Source organism: Neovison vison, chromosome 2 (assembly GCF_020171115.1).
Source record: "Neovison vison isolate M4711 chromosome 2, ASM_NN_V1, whole genome shotgun sequence".
In the NCBI taxonomy this organism is placed as follows: Eukaryota; Metazoa; Chordata; class Mammalia; order Carnivora; family Mustelidae; genus Neogale; species Neogale vison.
Window position 1 is genome coordinate 49,261,858 of NC_058092.1, and position 23,902 is coordinate 49,285,759.

A 23,902-nucleotide genomic window follows, 5' to 3' on the forward strand; every position below is an offset into this window, starting at 1 on the left:
TTTTGATTTTTTCAACTGTCTCCTCCTTCTATATTTCCTCTTCACTTTTTAACTGAAATTGCAATCTCAATTATTATGCAAGTTAAACAGCATGTCCAGCCTATGTCAATGGGTATTATTGTGAAAAATTTTAAAAAAGATAAAATTAAAGTCATCATTTTATCAATATTTTTTTAAAATTTAAAAGTGTCATGACAGAATATTGGTATACCAATAATATTCCAGTGACCATCACACGGCCAGATAATTTAAGCAACCATAAATTCAATGTCACATTATAGAGGGCTTCTAATTTAATTGAGTTTAAAGTAGGCCAAAGTCAGTCATTTATATCTTTCTGCATAGATTATACTTACAATTACTTCCCAGAAAATAAAAACAAAGCATAATACTCAGAAGGACGACCAACCCTTTTTAAAGATAAAAATATTGCCCCCAAAGACTTATTTCAATGGGAATCCACTGGAATGGAAGAAAAAGACAAATAAAATAAAAAAAATGAAACTGATCATTATATAATCAGTGGATATGGATGAGTCTAAGTTGATATTCAACAAATCAATTCCCTTTTTAAGGTGGCTGAATGAGATGTTTAGTTTTTGCCGAACACAGTTCTTCTCCCTTGCAGTGATTCTCAGTAATCTGCTCTTCCCACTTATTAAGGAAATGAACAAAAACTGGGTTAGAGTGGACCCTTTTTGTATGTACCACAGCCATTTCTAAATAAAAATGAGGGGTGTGTGTGTGTTTGTATGCATGTATGTATGTACCGGCATCACGTTTAATAGATGAAAATAGAACTCTAACCTCAGAAGCACATGCCAGTTAGCAGGGTTGGAGAAAGTTCAGGTGCTGAGGGAATACACCTTTTCCCTCTTATCCCACCTCCAATTAAAAACAGGTAACCCTATCATCTACTTCTGTCTCATGCTAATTAGACTTTGACAAGAATTCAGGCAATGCTCAATTGCAGAAAATTAACATACACATTTCTCTACATGTACTTGGGGGAAAGGGAGAGATAAAGCCACATGCAAAATCTTTCCAAAAGCTCAGCCAGACCTCATTCATATCCACATACTTCATGTCACATTAACTCACCCAGCCTGACACCCAGAGCTACACCCTCCAGCTGACTGGCAAGGTTAGGCTTTAGCTTTTTAATAACCTTCTTCTACATATAGGCCTATATATCCAGGATCTATGAGTACACAGATGATTATTTAGGATTAATGGATCATCCAAAGTGCCAGTTGGCACGTTTTGAGAAAAAAGTGTAACAAATGCAGCTGTTTACTAATAAATAAAGCCTCAGCTGTAAGAGAAATAAATTAGATGCATTTAATTGGTAGGCTGCAAACCTCCCCTCTTTATTACAATGCCGCTTCTTGTTATTTTATGATGTCAGAGTAGATGGCAGACTGACAGAGTGTTTATGAGTCACAGTTTGCAGATGGCACTCTTGGTTCTCGGCAGCTATGAGCACAAGTAGCATGAGGCCTCAATAGCGGATTTTGCCAAAGACGACCCCCTGAGAATTAACTGTCTCCATTTCTCTTGTGCCAATCTCTCCCTGGCAGAACTCTACTTCACAGACCCACCTTCCATCAGTTGTGGCTGCCTTGGCCAGGAATTAAAGAGAACTCACACCCCAAAATGCCCTCCTCTCCAGGTGATCTCTTTGTTATTGCAGAGAGGGTCTGTGCAGTGATGCTCAGAGCAGCTTTTCCACAGCTCCTAACAGGGGAAGATGACCAAGGATCCTGCAAGACCCGCATCCCTCCCTCCTCCTACTCACTTGGCTCTCCACCCCCGCCCGCCCTCCCTCCAGCTGACAGGAGTGATTTCCTGTCTCTCGAGCACAGCATAAGGTCCTTGCACTTGGGATTCAGAGCTCCCCTAACTAATGACAGCTTTGTCATCATACAGCTGGGGATGAAGAGGGAGGGGTCACCCCTACCCATGAAGCTGAAGCTTCACAGTTTCTTACTCCCCGCATTCCCCCTGGTCACTTCTATGGCTGGGGAACAGCACACAGGAGACACGCAATCATTATTGTCAACAGATTTGTACGTTTTTGTCACCAGTTATACTCATAATGGATTTTTATTCTAATGGGTTTTTTTCATTAGAAAAATAGGAATGATCAAACCTCTTTAGAGAGAAGAGAGTATATTCAGAGCACATCTTAATAGTAATGATAAGGTTAATGGTAATAGCGGTCATAATATTATCAGGAGCTACTAGGTATTAAGTATTTACTATGAGATAGACTAAAATCCCTTCCCTGAGGATTATACAAATTATCTTACAGCACTTTAAAACATATCAGCGCCAGTCCCTCTTTGTCTCATCTATTTCCTACCTTCCAGCATTCAGTCATGTGAGGGGCCGTGTGTCCAGGAGGGCCCTCAGAGAAATCCCTAGATCACTGCCACCTCATTTCCTCTTTTCCACTGTGTCTGATGGGGACCCAGTGAGGGTGGGGGGAGGGTCTGATCTCTCCAGCTGTCTCATGAAGTTTGGACATTTAAAAATGGTTTCTTGAGGTCAGACTGGATGGGGTAGAGGAAGCATACAAACAAAAATACATGTGGTTGATTGGCTGGTTGGTTTCAAAAACAGCTTTGGAAACCTTAAGTGGGAAAGGAATCAGACTTAGATTTTTCACTTTAGATAAAACCTCCGATTTCTTCCCAAGGGATTTATTTAAAATAAGGGGAACATCCTCTCTGTTTCATAAAACATATGTGCATTCTTCTAAAGATCAAGCATAAGGCAAACATTTCTCCTCTTACCACATCACCCTCGAGGTTTCCAATCAGTACAAGGTAATGCATGAATATATACTTAGTACATAATAGGCAAATAAATGAAATTAGAGGCAACCAGATTGAAAAACTAGTTGTAAAACTGTCTTTATTTGCAAAAACATGATGTAGTAAATCCTAAGGAATCTATATTTGTAAAAAAGCTAGTAAATGAGTTCAGCATCATGATAGCATATAAGATCAATATACAAAAATCAATTATGCGTCTATATGCTAACAGTGAACAGTCTGAAAATGAAATTAAGAAAACAATGACAATGACAAAATGATTACAATTACAATGGCATTCCAAAGAGCAAAATACTTAGGAATATATTTAGCAAAAGATGTGTCAGGGTTGTATACTGCAAACTACAAAACATTGTTGAAAAACATTAAAGAAGATCTAAATAAATTAAGACATTTTCATGGATTGGCATTTTCAATATCGCTAATTAACAATTCTCAAATTGATCTGCAGGTTCAATTTATTCCTCAGAAAAACCCTTCAAGTGTTTTCCTTTTTTTCCTCACAGAACTTGACAAACTGATTATAGAATTTATATGAAATGTAAGGGACACAGAATAACCAAAACATTTTTTTTAAGATTTTTTTATTTATTTATTTGACAAAGATCACAAGTAGACAGAGAGACAGGCAGAGAGAGGGGGGAAGCAGGCTCCCTACTCAGCAGAGAGCCTGATGCGGGGCTTGATCCCAGGACCCTGGGATCATGACCTGAGCTGAAGGCAAAGACTTTAACCCACTGAGCCACCCAGGTACCCCAACCAAAACATTTTAAAGAAGAAGAAAGTTGGAGGAAATACACTTGCCAATTACAAAATTTACTGTAAAGCTACAGTAATTAAGACCATGTGGTATTAGAGTAAGGTTAGATATAGAGATCAATGAAACAGAATTTAGAGTTTAGGATGACAACCTTATATTTATGATTAATTAATTTTTGACAGACATGGCAAGGCAATTCTATAATCTTTTTGGCAAAAGGTACAGAGTCTCTTGGATATACATGTGCAAAAAATTAATTTAGATGTTTACCTTGAATCATAAGAAATTAACTCAAAATGGTCCATGGACCTAAATGAGAGAGCTAAAACTATAAGACTTCTAAAAGCAAACAGGAAAATTACAGTGGCTTGTGAAGGAGAGTTTTTTTGAGTAGGTAACGCTGAACAGAAAGTAGATCAAAATGAAGGACTAAGCTACAGAGGTCTAGGGGGAGAATATTCCATATACCAGGCAAGTGGAATAGTGTTGCAAATGCCCAGACATGAGAGTAAATTATGTATTTTTAGGAAGTAAGGGGACAAGTATGATGTGCTTTATTGTGATACTGAGCTAAACAAAGATCTCTTAGAACATGAAAAGTACTACGTTAAGAGACAACAGGTTGGACTTAATCAAAATGAAATGTTTCTGATGTTGGAAATATACCACTAAGAAAATGAAATGTTAAGGGGCACCTGGAAGGCTCAGTTGGTTAAGCGTACCTTTGGCTCAGGTCACGATCCCAGGGTCCTGGGATTGTGCACTGTGGGGCTCCTTGCTCAGTGGGGAGCCTGCTTCTTCCCCTTCCTCTGCCCCTTCCCCTGCTTACGCTGCCTCTCTCTCTTAAATTAATTAATTAATTTTTAAAAACGAAGTGTTAAGCTGCAGACTAGAAGAAAATATTCGCAAATCTTGCATTTGGCAAACATCTTGCACCAGAAAATAGAAAGAACCTCAACAGCAGAATCTTCTAAATATAAATAAAAAATGGGAAAAAGATTTAAATGGACATATCACAAAAGAAGATATATGAGTGGCCAATAGATATATACAAGATGTTCCATGTAACTAGTTATCAGGGAAATGCAAATTTAGGTATGAAGAGAGACCAGTTACATAACCCCTAAAATGGCCATAAATAAAATGAATGACAAAACTAAGTTTTATAGAAGATTTAGTGCAACTGGAAATTTCATGGATTGGTATTGAGAGTATATAATATGGCAAGTACTTTGGAAAAAAGTTCAGCACTTTTTTAAAAATAAAAACTACTATTTTTATTGCACTATTATTTGTCCAAGCAATTCTAAAACTAACTAGTTTCTAAAGAGAAATAAAAATATTTTGCTCACCAAAACGCTTGCACACAAATGTTCTTGGCAGTTTTATTCATAATAACTTCAAACTAAAAATAGTCCAAATATCCTCATCAGGCAAATGGATAAAAATTAATCATCTATTCATACACTAGAATATTACTCAGCAATTAAAAAGAAAAGCTGCTGATTCATGCAACAACATAAATGATTCTCCAAAACATTATGCTGAGCAAAAGAATCCAGAGCACATATAGTATGCTTCTATTTATATGAAATTCTAGAGTAAGCAAGCTGATTTATAGTGACAGAAAGCAGATCAGTGATTGTCTAGTATGTGAGGGAGAGGAAGCGAGTACAGAGTGTCTTAAGAGCATTTATCAGGGTGGCTCAGTGGGTTAAAGCTTCTGCTTTTAGCTCAGGTCATGATCCCAGGGTCCTGGGATTGAACCCCGAGTTGGGCTCTCTGCTCAGTGGGGAGCCTGCTTCCCTCCTCTCTCTCTCTGCCTGCCTCTCTGTCCACTTGTGAGCTCTCTCTGTCAAATACATAAATAAAATCTTAAAAAAAATGTTTTAAAGAGCCTTTATCAGGATGATATAAATGTTCTATCTCTTGGTGTTCAAGTGGTTACATGGGAATTTTAATTTGTCAAACCTCGTCAATCTGTACACTTAAATTGGTTGTATTTATTGTTTTTAAATTATACCTCTATAAAGTTGATTTAAAAGTAAAATTAAAAATTACCAGTATTGACACAAGAAGTTATAAATCTGAAATAGTGAGATCTTAAAATAAACTTCTAAGACAGATACTAAACATAATTTTTAAAATTATAATTCCTAATAAACATTCATGATTAAATATTTCCCATATGATATAAAATTTCAAGATCAAATAAAAAGATATAAAACTTAACAACTTGTTTTATGAGCCTAGAAAAATCCAGATACGAAAAATGAATAAAAATAGATAAAAGGAAAAAAAAATGTCAAACTTTTTAGGTAAAATAATCCTGAACAAAACATTAGGATATCAAATCAAGCAGTTTACTAATACTAACAATAACATCAGCAATGAGGTTTTATCACAAAAATGCAAGAATTGTTCACATCTTAAATTTTTTTAAATGTAACTCACTTTGGGATACAAACACACTATTCAAAGGGGCACATGCATCCCAATGTTTATAACAGTATTATCAACAATAGCCAAATTATGGAAAGAACTCAAGTGTCCATCAATTTATGAATGAATAAAGAAAGTATAGTATATTTACTCAATGGAATATTATTCGGCCATATAAAAGGATGAAATCTTGCCATTTGCAATGGCATGGGAGGAGAGAGAGAATATAATTCTAAGTGAAATAAGTCAGAGAATGACAAATACCATATGACTTCATACATATGTGGAATTTAAGAAACAAAACAAATGAATTGGGGGGGGGGTGGAAAAAGGGAGAGCCAAACCATAAAGCAGACTTTTAACTAAAGTGAACAAACTGATGGTTACCAGAGAGGAGGGGTATGGGGATGGGTTAAATAGGTAATGGGGATTAAGGAGTGCTTCTGTTGTGATGAGCACTGGGTGTTGTCTGTAAGTGATTTTATATTCGACACATGAAACTAATTACACTGTATGTTAACTAATTGGAATTTAAATAAAAACTTGAAACTACTTTCTTGTGGAGCATAAAAAATGACACAGAGGTCATTGAGAGAAGAATACAGGAAAAGAGTTGGGGGAAATTGGAGGGGGAGATGAAACATGAGAGACTGTGGACTCTGAGAAACACACTGAGGGATTTGGAGGGAAGGGGGGTGAGGTGTTGGGTGAGCCTGGTAGTGGATATTAGGGAGGGCACGTATTGCATGGAGTACTGGGTGGGATGCATAAAAAGAATCTTGGAACACTGGAAAAATGAAATTAAATTTAAAAAATAAAATAAAAATAGTAACTCAGGAAAAAAAATTTTGAAACTACAAAAATAAAATTTTTTAAAAAGTAACTGTTAAACAATTAAAAAGAAACAACCAAATAATCAGCTTAAAATATAACTGAAAACATTTGATAAAATTTAGTACAATTCTATGAAATTATTTTATCGTTTCCCCTTCACTCCTGAAATAATGTAATTTGACAAGAAAAAATAAAAGTATGTTTCACTGTAAGTATGGATAAGACTTTTATTGCAGATAATATGATTATTTAAGTGTACAAATTTAAAAGAGCCAACAAAAAATGTTTGGTCTAATAAAGGAATTCAGTAAGTCAGCTTGATACGTGATTAATAAAAAAGTATAGCTTTCCAGTTATCAACAAAACAAAATAATTTAAAGATAAAAGAAATCACATTGAAAATCTAAAAGCCAAATAGAATCTAGAATACTTAGAAATTATGGGGCACCTGGGTTGTTCTGTAGGTTAAGCGTCTGCCTTTAGTTCAGGTCATGATCTCAGGGTCCTGGGATTGAGCCCCAAATCTGGCTCCCTCCTTAGTGATGAGTCTACTTCTCCCTCTTTCTCTCTCTCTGTGATCTTTCTTGCTCTCACTCTCTCTCAAATGAATAAATAAAATCTTTTTTATTTTTAGACAAGAAATTAACCTAGCACAAAACATGTGAGAACCATATGAAGAAAATTATAACATTTTGATAGGGACCATTCAAGCAAAAGTGAATAAATGTAGAAGAGTTTATTTAATTTTTAAAAGCTGTTAATTATCACTAAATTTACTAATCTCTGATTTTAAGATTTCTCCTGATGAAATGCTGCACAAAACTTCAGAAAAAAACTTGAAAAGGATGAATGCATAAGATTAAAATTCCCTACCAAATGTGTGTGTGTGTGTGTGTGTATGCATAGATATATATAAAATATCTCTGGTATCTATTATCTATCTATCTGTCTGTCTATCTATCATCTATCTATCTATCATCTAGAGAGGAGAGAAGCAAATTTGGTTAGTTGCTTACTCAACGCCAAAGTTTCTCTTACTTTTATTAAGGTTACCCTTTACTTTCCTCAAGGTAGTATGCTCAGATAATAAAACACATTTCATAACCTCTTTTGCAGATAGAGTGGCCATTTATTGCTGTTCATACTAATATTCTTAGGCAGGGCTTCTTAGAAAAGCTCTTTAAAAGAAAAGATACTTTGGGGCGCCTGGGTGGCTCAGTGGGTTGACGCCTCTCCCTTAGGCTCAGGCTCGAGACCCGCATCAGGCTCTCTGCTCAGCGGGGAGCATGCTTCCCTTCCTCTCTCTGCCTGCCTCTCCACCTATGTGTGATCTCTGTCTGTCAAATAAATCAATAAAATCTTAAAAAAAAAAGAGAGAGAAGAAAAGATACTTTGATCCCATACATGCCTTCTGATCTTTGCCTTCTTTATTATTCTTGTCTGGAACACAAATAGAGTGCTGGAGGTGAGGCAATCATCTTGCAACCATGAAGTAATGACATGAAGATCAAAACCGCACCCAGGATAGTTGAGCAAAATGAGAGATTCCTCTGTTACTGATGTCCACAAGGGCTGCACCAGCACTGGACTCTAATTTTCAGTTTTCTATTATGTGAGAATGATAAAGTTCTTCTTTCACTAAGCGGCTATAGGGAGTTTTCTGTTATTGTGTGACACAAGAAAAATGTAATCCCTAACTGTAAAATGCTTCAAAGCTATAATAATTAAAATACTGAACATTGTGTTATTTATGCTAATATAGACAAATACATGAATGGAGAGTCCAGAATTTACATCTGTAAAGATCTATCTATAATAAAAAAATATATAATATATATATACACACATACATATACCTATACATATTTGATAAATTAAACATTAGAAATCAGTACCATGTATGGGGTAACTTATTTAAAACAGCCAACAGATGAAGAAAGGTTTTACCAGCTCTGATTTGATCATCTTTAAAAATATTCCCATATTCTGACAGCTGATCCCTTTTTGTCTGCACAGCTGCACAGTGGTGTCCTTTTTTGGAACATGGCTTCTCTCTGTACACTCTGTTTCTCATGTCACAGAGTATCCCTAGATCTTTGCCTTCCATTATGGAATGTGTACATCTTTGGTTTTCATCACTATTGACCCATGGGAGTCTTTGTCCTGTCCTGCCTCAAGTTGGTGTCACAGAATCCCTAACATTGGACATTTCAAAATTGGTAAAATTCTTGCTGATTGACTCCTTAACTCAAAAGTGCATTTTCCTAATAATGTTCAGGATTTCATCCTCTGTACTTCTTCCTGCCATCCATTTATGTTGATTGATTAGGTCAGAAAGTCCAAGATTTTCATTTAGTTCTTCTAGCACCCTTGTCATTTAAGTCCATTAGTATTTGAATAGTGGATTTTAAAATATTATATTAAATTTTATTGCTTTTTGACAAAGGCAGTTCAAGAATAATTTCTGAATATCTTATAGAAACCATAAAATGTCAGAGTTACAAGGGCCCTTAGAGATCATCCACTTATTTTACAGATGGAGAGAGTACAGCCCAGAAGAGGTAAGTGATTTGCCCATTGTTGCATATCTCATTATTTAAGGCACTAAAATAAAATGCTAGAACTTTCTTGATTATCATCTTAATTTCCAGTTTGGGTTTTCTTCATTGCTGTTGGAAGGGTCACATTTATTTATTTATCCCGTTATCACTAGGGGATTGCTATTCTCCACTGTCAAGAGAGGATGGGCTAATAGAGAATAATTCCAGGTTTTTTCTCCATCTTCTCACTTGCTCCTGCCAGGATGTGAGGAATGAATGATTTCCGTAACTGGAGAGATGGCAAAAACCTGACAATTCTGCCAACTTGGAGCAAAACCATTGAAATGGCATTTCAGCTGTGTTGGCCCAACTCTTTCATTTTTGTGAACTGCTTGGTCATACACATAGTGAGGTCCCATGCTTCTATTCTCTACACTATAAAAGGGGGAAGCAGAGACTGGTCTTTGCCTCATCGCTGCCAGCTGCAATTCAGTCAGAGAGTCAGCTTCCCCTGAGTTCTGATTTGTGTGTTCAGTATGGAGGTAGGAGACCTTATCATATTCTCAATCCAACTTGATTAAGAACAGCACTGGAACTCTAACTTAATCACTATTTTATTTCTTGGCATTCCTTCATAAAAGACTAAAAACCTGGAGAAGAGAAGTGATGAATTCAGCTTGCCCTCATAGTTAACATTCACTCCCATGTTTTGGGTACCTAGATGTGAACTGCAGGGCAGGGTACCAGAGATGGGAAGTGCTTAGGAGCATACGATAGGCTGGATCACCTGGCTAATTACAACAGCATCCTAAAATGCAAATTTGGATATCTATTATTGTTCTTGGAATGCTTCTATGGCTTCTCATGCCCTAGTGTTTTCTAAAGGGATATGACTACCCTAGGGGCATATAATCTGGTGCTGAGGCATAGGAAAGACATATTAAGATATCTATTCCTGTTTATTTTTTATAATAAGCTTTCTAATTTTGTTTTTGCATATTTTATAATGTACAAATCCATTAGAGCAATACATGTAAATTTGTATATTAATGAATGTACATATATTAGGAATGAATGTCCCAAACATTGAATAACTAGGGTAAGTGACGAAACCAAAGTTTGGAGACCACTGATTTTAGATTTCAAATTCCTAGTGTGAAATACACTTGTCTGTTATTGTGCCTGTGTAACCCTTCAGCTTCAATTCTTTCTAATCCTTCTCTTTGCAATCACTCTTTCAATCTATTATTTGTTGAAGCTCATTCTGTGTCAGGCATCATAAGACGCAATGGAGAACATCACGGAGGAAGAGTGACGTAGTCCTGTCTCTCATAATGGAATTTACTTTCTACCTGAAACTGGAGGGGGGATATCTGATCTTACCTGAGGGCTCAGGGAATGCCTTCCTTGAAAAGTGGTGTTTGAATTCTGAAGGATGAGTTCTTTCTAGCCGTAACAAGTTAACGGAAGTTCCTAGAATTTGGCAGTGTTCGACCTTAGTCTCCTAATACGGATTAGCCCTGCTGTCCTGAAAGCTTCCCTTCCAGCCCGCACACCCATTCTTTCATCTAACTTCTCTTTTTGATCTTTGATTCTGCTGGAAGCCTGCTCCTTCTTTGTATTACTTATATTTTGGCACTTACTCCATATATTAATGTTTTTTGTGTGCTTATTGGTCTCCTGCCTTAAACTGTGCCTTGTTCTTGTTTTCCACTGGCAGCACATTGCTTGGAGTATAAGATGTTAAATTGAATAGAAGCTCCCTAATGCCCAGACATATAAAAACAATTTTCTATGTTATTTGTTTCCACAAAATGTTCTCTGTGTATGGAAAATTCTTCATTTATTGACCTGTTTAAATCTGAGTTACTCCACACAATTTCACCCTCTTGGGGAGGTCTCTCTTAGGCCACATGAAGTGGTGCTCTCTGCTTCCTTTTCAGTCTTCCTAGGTTGCCCGAGACGTGAGCATTCCATAGAACAAATAATAAATGGTATTGTAATTGTGTATTTAGTGGTCTGTGTCTACCACAAAATCACGAACAGATGGATGGGGAAAACATTTTTTTTATTATTACCTTTTACTTCTTTTCTAACATCAACACTGAATCTAGTGCTTAATATGTCCTCAAAAACTATGGTTTGAATAAAAAAGAATACCTGGTACTGTCACAGTCTATGAAGCAACTCTAATACTGAGTTCACAGCAGTAAGAGCATACTGAGAGATAGGTTCTCTGGGTGTGGATGTAGATGTGTGTATGTGAACACGTGGCACCTTTCTCTTAGTGTATGGCTAAGAGTTAATGAAAGGAGGAGTGGTAACTTAGGTACTCTAATCAGCTTTTAGTTTGTGCTTGTTTATTGTCTTTCTTTCTATCTATAATTTAAAGCACACTGGGAAAGAGGCCTTATTTGGTGCTGTGTCTTTACCTCCCAGTCGTGCCTGGCAACATGGTAGTGTGTAATAGGTATAAATTTGTTAAAGGAATAAGTAAATAATGCTTATTTAAGACTTGATATGTGCTAATAGTTCGCCAAGCATCCTGCATATACTTCCTCATTAAATCATTACAATAACCCCATGTTGGACATGAGTAAATAGAGTTTAGAAAAATGAAGCAATAAGCCCAAAGTCCCCTAGATCTTAAGTGCTCAAGCAGCCACTCAAACCCAGAGCTCTCTGCCTCCAAAGTCTACATCAAGAGTGAAGGCAAATAATTCTTACCTTTTAAAAAACTGCCCTTGGGCACATTTCTTAATGAACCCCACCCCTGTTTTTAGAGGAAAGAAAGCTGTGAATCAAGAATAAATTATATTGCCTTATAAACTATGAACTGCAAACTTGTGAAGGGAGGGCAAATTATTTGTGACCAGAACATGGTTCCAGCCTACTTATGGATGGATCTCACAACTTGGAGACAGCAGAAGAGAAGAACTATGTCCACACTTGAGCCCAGTCTTTCTATACTTCATTTCTGGGAGACTTGCTGCCAAGCAGGCTTTCTTATGCATCTGGCTAGGCTGGGATCTTGTCCAAATGCTTGAAGGTGACTTTGATTTTTGGTTGTTTGGCCACAAAGGTTTTGGGGGTGGGGAAGAAAGGAAAGCGCAGGCAAGAGCAGGCTGCTTTTTTTTTTTTCCAATTTATTTATTTTCAGAAAAACAGTATTCATTATTTTTTCACCACACCCAGTGCTCCATGCAAGCTGTGCCCTCTATAATACCCACCACCTGGTACCCCAACCTCCCACCATCCCCGCCACTTCAAACCCCTCAGATTGTTTTTCAGAGTCTATAGTCTCTCATGGTTCATCTCCCCTTCCAATTTACCCAAAAGCACATACCCTCCCCAATGTCCATAACCCTACCCCCCTTCTCCCAACCCCCCTCCCCCCAGCAACCCACAGTTTGTTTCGTGAGATTAAGAGTCACTTATGAGGAAGTGGTGATGCAACATGGGGGCTTAAGTGGGTAGGAGAAGAATCCATGAAACAAGATGGGATAGGGAGGGAGACAAACCATAAGAGGCTGCTTTGACATTGTCTTGCTGCACATGGTCCAACCTCTGTCTAACTTTGGCACTTTGTCCAAGAAACTTCTCCTTTCCAAAGAACACATCCTCCTTCTGACCTCAGGTCCACAATCGGTTTTGTTTCAGAGTGATAACAAGGTTCTCCAGACTCCCATGACTGCCAAAAGTAACCAAAGACAAATGTGAAAGAAATGAATTTAGGGCGACATGTACTATTACTTTCTTGGCCATAGACATTGGATGGTATGAGGTTATATGTGGTTTCCTTGGCAGCTTCTGGGACTGATCTATGGCAATGAAACCGGCAAATGAGTGATTATGAATGTTCACACAGGAGTGTGCCGAAAAAGAAAATCTCTTAAAGCAAAGAAAAAAAACTCCAACTTTATCCAGACTTGGTCATTATATACATGGTGTGATTCACATGTATTTAGTATATTAATTTATTATACCCCTACTGTACTGCATGCATATACACAGAGAGAAGTGTATACAGTTTCCGTTAACAGAAAGCTTAATGAAGTGAGCCATGTGAAGATTGGGGGACTGGCTATCAGGCAGGGATATGTGTAAAGGCTTTGAAGTGAGAACATGTCAGTGTGTTCTAAAAGTTGTAAGGAGGGGCACCTTGGTGGTGCTATGAGTGGGGCATCCACCTCTTGGTTTCAGTTGTGGCTGTGATCTTGGGGTCATGGTATTGAGCCTATGTGACAGTCTCCATCTGCTTGGGATTCTCTCTCTCTCTCTCTCCTTACACCCCTCCTACTTGTGGGCTCACTCTCGTCCTCTCTCTCTCTCTCTTTAAAATAAATAAGAGTGAAGATGCTTTTGCTGACTTCCATAGGAGAGCAGCACTGGCTTAGACCGGGGGTGGAGATAGAGGTGGATGGTGAGAAGCATAGGTTTCAAAGTGCATTTTGAAGGTGGCACCCAAAGGAGTTGCCAATTTACTGCATATGGAATGGGAGAGGAGAGGAGAAGCTGCTGACAGCAAGGCTTTGGCTTGAACTGAGTGCATTAAGGTGGGGAATAAGGTGGAAGGTGGTGAATCTGGTTTAAAGTGGGATATCAAGAGCTCTCATTCAATACATTAGGCTGGAGACATCTATAAACCATCTCAGAGAGATAAGTAAGCAGTAGATAATAAGTCCAAAATTCATTTGGGGCTAAAAATAAAAATTTAGTAGTTAACATTATATCCTAAAGTGATGGAATTGGATAGCACCTAGGAAGCAGATTAAGAAGATTAAGCAGATTAAGAAGAGAAATTCCTAGAAAGAAGGACTGATCCCTGGGGTACTCCAATAATTTCCTACAAAGGCCTTATTCAACACAAAATTATTCAACCTATCCTTCGGTGGGCCATGTTCTATGGTGTAATAAGAATTTCAAAATTTATAAGAAAAAGACCTTGCCCTCAAGGAACGTAGGTTGGTGTATTGCAAAGATCACCATCAAGGAACACTCATCCTACCCTACCTCTTACCATACCATACATGTGATGTTGAACAGACTAATTAATCTTTTTGACTTGCAGTATTTCTATCTTACAAGTGGGTCACTAAATAACTATGTCATAGTAGCTGTATGAGAATTAAGTCACATATCAAATCCACGACATTCAATAATTCTATTTTTTTTCTCTCTTCAAATAATGCTCATTTGGGGGCACTGTTCCCTCATACATTTTCCACCTAATTTAGACCATAGGTTGCATAAGGGCAGGAAACACTTTTATCTTATTTCTGTTATGTAGACAGATCCTTATATCATGGGTTCCCAATGTCTGTTTGTACAATAAATCTGTAGAATGAATAAAGTAAGTGAATTTGAATAGAATTTAGGTGCCTGGATACAAAGTGAATGCAATCTCCTCACCTCACAGTTTATACATAGCCCAGGATTTTCAATACAGTGATACTCATGAGGAAAAGACAATCAGGTAAATTAATTAATCCTAAATGAATGACAGAATTTTTTTTCCAACACTCTATTTGTATATAATTAAAATATGCCAGATTACTTTTAGGCTGTTTAGAGCAAAGAAATGCATCAGAATGAAACAAATATCTGATTCAAAAAAGCACTATAGAAATTTATTGACGTTTCATTAAAAATTCAGTGATGGGGGTGTACGGCCACAACATACAGTGGAATTTCTGACAGATCTTTTTTTTTTTTTTTTTCCCAATTTATTTATTTTCAGAAAAACAGTATTCATTATTTTTTCACCACACCCAGTTCTCCATGCAAGCTGTGCCCTCTATAATACCCACCACCTGGTACCCCAACCTCCCACCCCCCCCCACTTCAAACCCCTCAGACTGTTTTTCAGAGTCCATAGTCTCTCATGGTTCACCTCCCCTTCCAATTTACCCAAATTCCCTACTCCTCTCTAACGCCCCTTGTCCTCCATGCTATTGGTTATGCTCCACAAATGAGTGAAACCATATGATAATTGACTCTCTCTGCTTGACTGATTTCACTCAGCATAATCTCTTCCAGTCCCGTCCATCTTGCTACAAAAGTTGGATATTCGTCCTTTCTGATGGAGGCATAATACTCCATAGTGTATATGGACCACATCTTCCTTATCCATTCATCCGTTGAAGGGCATCTTGGTTCTTTCCATAGTTTGGCGACTGTGGCCATTGCTGCTATAAACATTGGGGTACAGATGGCCCTTCTTTTCACGACATCTGTATCTTTGGGGTAAATACCCAGGAGTGCAATTGCAGGGTCGTAGGGAAGCTCTATTTTTAATTTCTTGAGGAATCTCCACACTGTTCTCCAAAGAGGCTGCACCAAATTGCATTCCCACCAACAGTGGAAGAGGGTTCCCCTTTCTCCACATCCTCTCCAACACATGTTGTTTCCTGTTTTGTTAATTTTGGCCATTCTAACTGGTGTAAGGTGATATCTCAATGTGGTTTTAATTTGAATCTCCCTGAGGGCTAATGATGATGAGCATTTTTTTTTTTTTTTCTCTAGAAATTTTATTATCTGAAAAATATCTTAGTTTCAATTAGCAATAATCGCGCCTCGGATAAACCTCATTGGCTACGATACTGCCACTGCATTTTTACCTTTAAATTATGGTTTACCCGAGTGTACATTTCTTTCTTTTTTTTTTTTTTTTTTTTAGATTTTATTTATTTCTTTGACAGAGACAGATCAGAAGTAGGCAGAGAGGAAGGCAGAGAGAGGAGGAAGCAGGCTCCCTGCCGAGCAGAGAGCCCGACCCCTGAGATCATGACCTGGGCTGGAGGCAGAGGCCTTACCCCACTGAGCCACCCAGACGCCCCCCGAGTGTACATTTCTAGGATGATGTCTACTGTCTCTCAAAATATTGGATATATTACCCCATTGTCTTAGTTCTGTCTCCAGTCTTTTGTAGATTATTTGGGACTTTTCCTTTGGGACTTTACATTTTTTGTATTTATACTTAATGTTTTTCAGTTTCATTTATGCTATGTCCAGCTACAGATTCATTTTTATTTCTTCTGCTTTATTTGTTATTTTTCTTTATTTTCTTTTTTTTTTTTTTTCCCCAATTTATTTATTTTCAGAAAAACAGTATTCATTATTTTTTCACCACACCCAGTGCTCCATGCAAGCTGTGCCCTCTATAATACCCACCACCTGGTACCCCAACCTCCCACCCCCCCGCCAATTCAAACCCCTCAGACTGTTTTTCAGAGTCCATAGTCTCTCATGGTTCACCTCCCCTTCCAATTTACCCAAATTCCCTACTACTCTCTAACGCCCCTTGTCCTCCATGCTATTGGTTATGCTCCACAAATGAGTGAAAGAGGATGTGGAGAAAGGGGAACCCTCTTCCACTGTTGGTGGGAATGCAAGTTGGTGCAGCCTCTTTGGAGAACAGTGTGGAGATTCCTCAAGAAATTAAAAATAGAGCTTCCCTACGACCCTGCAATTGCACTCCTGGGTATTTACCCCAAAGATACAGATGTCGTGAAAAGAAGGGCCATCTGTACCCCAATGTTTATAGCAGCAATGGCCACAGTCGCCAAACTATGGAAAGAACCAAGATGCCCTTCAACGGATGAATGGATAAGGAAGATGTGGTCCATATACACTATGGAGTATTATGCCTCCATCAGAAAGGACGAATATCCAACTTTTGTAGCAACATGGACGGGACTGGAAGAGATTATGCTGAGTGAAATCAGTCAAGCAGAGAGAGTCAATTATCAGATGATGAGCATTTTTTCATGTGTCTGATAGCCATTTGTATTTCTTGATTGGAGAAGTGTCTGTTCATATCTTCTGCCCATTTTTTGATGTGTTTGTCTGTTTCGTGTGGGTTGAGTTTGAGGAGTTCATTATAGATCCTGGATATCAACCTTTTGTCTGTACTGTCATTTGCAAATATCTTCTCCCATTCCGTGGGTTGCCTCTTTGTTTTTTTGACTGTTTCCTTTGCTGTGCAGAAGCTTTTGATTTTGATGAAGTCCCAGAAGTTTATTTTCGCTTTTGTTTCCTTTGCCTTTGGAGACGTATCTTGAAAGAAGTTGCTGTGGCTGATATCAAAGAGATTACTGCCTATGTTCTCCTCTAAGATTCTGATAGATTCCTGTCTCACGTTGAGGTCTTTTATCCATTTTGAGTTGATCTTTGTGTATGGTGTAAGAGAATGGTCGAGTTTCATTCTTCTACATATAGCTGTCCAGTTTTCCCAGCACCATTTATTGAAGAGACTGTCTTTATTCCACTGTATATTTTTTCCTGTTTTGTCGAACACTCATGAAAGAAATTGAAGAAGACACAAAAAGATGGAAGACCATTCCATGCTCTTGGATCGGAAGAATAAACATTGTTAAAATGTCTATACTGCCTAGAGCAATCTATACTTTTAATGCCATTCCGATCAAAATTCCACCGGCATTCTTCAAAGAGCTGGAGCAAATAATCCTAAAATTTGTATGGAATCAGAAGAGACCCCGAATCGCTAAGGAAATGTTGAAAAACAAAAATAAAGCTGGCGGCATCACCTTACCTGATTTCAAGCTTTATTACAAAGCTGTGATCACCAAGACAGCATGGTACTGGCATAAAAACAGGCACATAGACCAGTGGAACAGAGTAGAGAGCCCTGATATGGACCCTCAACTCTATGGTCAATTAATCTGACAGATCTTTACTGTCTACAGTACCCAGTCTCAGAGCCCAAGTTGTTTTACTGTCTCCCTTGCTCTCTTCTCAAGCCTGAAACTGATCTCTCTGGACAAATGACTCTGGAATCTCCTCCTGTATTTTTGTTCACTTAAATGCAAATAGATTTAGCTTCTACCACTGTCTCTGAGTGCCCTGCCCTCAGATCACACCCACTACCCTTATCTGCCCTCTTAATGGAGACTTTTTTACAAGTCAGAGCAGGAGAGAATTCCAATGGCTTGAGATTTTTTTTGTAATTCTTACAAGATATGTTAAAATGATTAATTGCAGAAGAAAACGTATGCATCTCAAAGGAATAATGTCTGAATGGAACCTAGGGCTGTGTCATGACTTCTTGGGGAAAGTTAAAAGGGTAGAAGATGTGTGAACAGCCTTTTCACATTCACTGGGCTTCATTCTACTTCCTCACCTGTGTTAATGTCCTCACTTATATTAGTTTGCAAAGCCTTCTGGGATCATTACCACAGACTTGGTGACATCAAGAACAGAAATTTATTTCTCATAGTTCTGGAGACTGGAAGTCCAACATCAAGGTGTCAGGAGGGTTGGTTTCTTCTGGAGGTCCCTCTCCTTGACTTGTACATAGCCAGCTACTATTTATATGGTCCTTCCTCAAGATGTGTCTATGTTCTAATTTCCTCTTAAGGACTCCAGTCATATTGGAGTAGAGCCCATCTCAGTGACACAATTTCAACTTAATTACCTCTTCAAAGAGGTATTGGTTGTTAGGACTTCAACATATTCTGGAGAATTCTGAAGAGACACCATTCAGCCTACACCGCTTTTATAAGATGCTTTCCCCCTTGCTGTTTCTCTCTCCTCTCCCATCATGGGAAGATAGGAGGAGCCCCGAGAGCACAGTGAGTTAAAAACACAGACTTTGAGTTAGTCCTTGGTATGACTACCAATTGGGCACTCCAGTGAAAGGAGGTTTGAAAAGGGCATTAATGCGACATCATCCCAAATTCTAAGCTCTTGAATTTATGCTTCTTATTCACAACTTATGAATGGATGAATTGAAAAAAAAAAAGAGCCTCTAACCATATTGGCATTTATTTCTGAAACAATTTATTTTTTACTTCTAGATGTCAGGAATCTCTATTTCTTTCAAGAGGCTCACAAAAACTTCTCTGTTGAATTGGGAAAATCTCAAAATCAAGCTGCCAGATCCTTCCTTTTGCCCTGAGAAGTTCTGAGGAAGAAAATAGGTCAGCATAAGCTAAGGCAATATTTCCAACTTGACAAATTGGTCTCTTTGTGTTCTTTGGCTGTACTCAATGACAGAAATTTAAGAACAGTGTTCAAATGAAGGAGGTAATAATCAGCCTGTGTCAAGTTTAGGGCTTGGCTTGATTCTATGTCATATTTTAAAAGTGACATTGGCATAGCAATACATCCTTAGAGGTTGATTGACTGCAATAGGAAAGGGCTGGAAACCAGGAGGCATTTAGAATAGTGGGAGAAATTTAAAATGTTTCACCTGTTTAAAAAAAAAAAAGCAGGGTGGGCAAAAAAAAATCAAAATACCTCTTTTTACATATGTAAAATAGTGTCACATGGAGGAAAGAGGATACTGAGTCTATGTATCATCAGAAGACAGTGTTAGGACCAGTGCATGGAAATATCAGGGAGCAGACTTGGGTTCACGATATGGGAAAATTTCCTAAGTGAGCTGCTCAACGATGCTTCTAAAGGTAGGAGGAGGGTTATGATTGATATTCACTGTACTCTTCATATTTTTCTGTATTTTCCAGTTTTTTCCTCTCTAAAGATTTATAATTTATGTTATAGTCAGAGAAGAAATCAAATACATGCTATAATGGTAAAGAGAAAAGAGAACTAACATTTATTGAGGAGATATTATTTGCCCAGTATTTAACATATATTACTAGATAAACCAGTAATAGTCTCAAGTTGGTTGGGTATAGACATGAAATTCTTGTTTTTTACCAATCAGTGCCCACCCCCCAGATGTTCCACTTTTATCCTCTTTTATTAACTTTTGTGATGAGTGCTACAATTTTCTGGTCATTTTAAATTATTAAAATTTTTGTCCAGTACATAGTTAATTTCTAAACTCACTAACCACCCCCTTCTTACCCTCTAGGTCATGCTTGACCCATGGCTCCTAGAAGCTATGTAGTTTGTGTGTGTGTGTGTGTGTGTGTGTGTGTGTTGTGATCCTGTGATCACACTTTCAGTTCCTTACCCTTATCCATCCTCTTGTTCTACCTCATTAGGAGGAAGGAATTAGGGGAAGTGGGGAAAAACATTTATATTTAACTGGATCTGCAGTTATATATTTTGTAAGATGTTGCTATTCCTCCTCAGGAAACAAATTGGTCCAAATAAATGCAGGTGTCCAAATAAATTCAGGCTTTCTCATAGGTAGGGCTCATGTATATCTTTGCAGTTTCATAATTAGGATATACCACTCCTATTTTAATTCTTTCCTCCATAAAATACACTTAAAGCAATTCCGTTGAGAATGTGCCTTATTCTTTTGCAGCCAGAATCCCCTGCGGCTGTGTAGAGTTGCTTTCTTGGGTGACACTGGTAAGATGACTCCAAATCACCTTCTCTAGCCCCCGTCGATACAAGAAAGTTACCTGTGCTTACTACATCAAGTGCTGTCATGAACCTTTTTGAAATCTCCAGTCTTACTGGAGTTAGTAACTCCACTATCTTCCTCCAACTCTCTTTTTCCTTGCTCTAAGAGGCACCGCTTAGGTCAAAGACTCATTGCATACACAGTTGTCTAACCAGGGAATGAGACACAAGTTTCTCTTTCTTGAAGGTAACACTTATTCTTTGGCATTGATTCTCTTGGGGCCTCCCTCATTGGCTCTCATTAGGAAGAGGCAAAGCTACAACACTCCTGATACTAGATCATTTGCTTATAACTCTCATAATGCTTGATTTCCCCTCTGTCATTTTCCCTCTTAAGTTCTGGACAACAGGAGATCTGCTTGATCATAAGTGGTAGCAGAGGTATTAGCCTACTTAGTGTTCCCCAAGACAGGCCAAGTTATTGGTAGTTCTTTGGTTGTTCTTGCTCTATAATATTGGATATCTAATACTTTTTAACCCTGTTTGGAGTCCTCCTTTTCAGTTCTAGGGTAACTGGAAAAATTCTTTTTACTGTACATGATATATCCCACCTAAGCTTCATGAAAATTCATAAAGAAACACAAAACTTAGATACCATGATGTCTAAGAAAGTACCTAATATTCACTCCAAGGAAGGGGAAGAGACAGGGGTGAACCTATGCCTGGCTGACTTTAAACAACCTATGCCTGGTTGTTCTTTGGTCACAACACCAGTGGTGGTTAACTGTGTAGAAGAGTTTAAGAACATGCTCTTGCCAGGGCACCTGGGTGGCTCCATCGGTTAAGTGTCTGCCTTCAGCTTGGATCATGATCCCAGGGTCCTGGGATTGAGCCCTGCATCAGGTTCCCTCTTTAGTGAAGAACCTGCTTCTTCCTCTCTCTCTCTGCCTGCTGCTCTACTACTTGTGTGTGCACTCTCTCTCTCTCTCTCTCCCTGTCAAATAAATGTAAAAAAAATATATATATATATATATACATATGTATATATATATTAAAAAAAGAACATGTTCTTGCCTAGAAGCCCAGTTTTTGCCATGACCAGTCATCTTCTCTGAGACTTAGGTTCTTCCTCTTCAAAAAAGGAGTGAAAAAAAGGGGGTGAGTATAGTATCTATCCTCAGAGTACTGTTTGGAAGATTAGATGTGATAATAAATCTCAAGCGCTTAGCCTGAAGCTCAAGACCTTATAAGTGCTCAATAAATGGTAGTGATTGTGTTATGCAAAGGGGTCCTACATACATACCTGCTTGTATAAATCTAAAATAAGTTTTACAAATGGCGAGGGAGCACATACAAGGTTCTTGGTTCTCATTCCACAGAGAGTTGGGTTAGGCAGACAGCACTACTAAATGCACCACAAAGTGTCCTAATAGGTGGGTACCCTGACCCCATAACCCTCTTCCTCTGAAAAAGTAAAAAAAGTAGGGACAATATAACTGACTTCTTGTTTGTAAAGGGAGGATCTTCCAAGACCAGCCTCTGGTATCAGCCTATTCCTGGAGAGGTCAGGAACGTTAAGATGGTTTCCTGAAAAACTACTAATAAGAGTCAGGAAATGAGCTTTCACAACCATTCCAGTTTTGTCTCTCCTTGGAGGTTACAACAATTGCTATAGTATTGTAAAAATGGTAATGATCCACATGGTAATATAAATAATAATATACACAGAGCTGCTCACAAATAATGAGTTCCCTGTTCCTGGAAAAGTTTCAACTGGTAGCTGGGTGGTCATCATTCAACCATCTAAAGAAGGAATTCCGGTACTGGGTTAAAGGTAGAGGAGATGATCTATAGGTTTACATTCAACTCTAGATTTCTCTCAGTCTATGAATAAATTGAACTGGCTGCATGAATCTAAGCTTTCCTCCTTGGCTTTAACCACTCCATTGCTTCCATTTTGAGCCAGCAAATGTATCCCATCCCCAAGGGTGTCCTGTCCATCTGCACCACTGAATGGTAATGCTGACAAAGAAAAAAAAACAGAGCCCATTCCTTGAGCCAAACACACCACATTTGTTTTTCCCTTTCCCAATTATGAAGACAGTTTATTTAGAGAGCCCAATGGCTCAGCTCTTGTTATATATTATTCCTAATAGACATGTTTGCTTACATTCGTAAGACTGCACTGTGGGGGAGCTATGAGATTATTCCTTCCATTTTTCTGGGCCATATTTAATACAGATGCAGGCTGGATTTTTGGTAGGATAGCATATTCTTATCAGAATGATCAATTCTTTCTGCTCCAGAACCAATAGGCATTCAACCTTGCCTAAGACAAGTACCCACTGGGTAAGTTTGGATTCCCATATCATTATTTGTTACCAAAAGAAATAGTGTTTTAGGCCAGGCACACACAGCCTCATTTCTTTAGATTTACAAGGACTTTTCAGGTTGCTTTAGTGTGAACTGCTGATGAACAAATGCATCTGTGAAAGTTAATGTCCTGTACCTTAGCCCAGATGAATAAATCCATCTCTTTATTGGCACCATGAAGACTTTCCATTTTTTAAACACTTAAAGTTCTTTTTTATGCATTGGGAATTTTTCAGCCAAGACCACCTGATTTCTGAAACAGAGTTTTTGTGTGTTCCCAGTTAAATAAAAAAGGCAAAGATGAAAAATTAAAATAATAAAAAGAAAAGAAAAAAGAGAAAGAGAAAGAACGCCAACTAACCACACGGAAAAACATTTAAATTCATTTCTTTATGGACTAAATTTCCTCAAACACAGAAAAAGCCAAGAAGTTGGAAGCTTGTTTTTTTTTTCTTTTTAAAATATTACTTTCTTTCAATTTATTTTTATATTGGTAGATGATGTGAGACTCATTACATTTTATAGACCTGAACAAAATCTTACAATTTCTTACTAATATTATGCAATGACATAATGCCATTTGTAGAGGTGTCGCATAAAGCAATTGACTTTTACTGGCTTCTGATGGCAGGACTTGCCATTTTATATTCTGTTTTATGTAAGCGTTTTCCAAATTTATCGACCTCACAGGATTTCTCAAGTTGCTTAATTATGGTAGGAAGAAGATATCTCTGTGGCCTGACACAAGAGCCTATTAAAAATCCCCTTTAAAAAGAGAATGTAAGAACAGAGGAGGTAACTGCAGCTAACATTTAATGCATGCCTACTTT

The 23,902-nt window shown here is 38.0% G+C and overlaps 1 pseudogene; it reads right to left on the minus strand.

The window, feature by feature from the left end:
- Window positions 1–15,932: 15,932 nt before the first annotated feature.
- LOC122901450 lies at window positions 15,933–16,036 on the minus strand (annotated as a pseudogene).
- Between the last annotated feature and the right edge of the window lie 7,866 nt (window positions 16,037–23,902).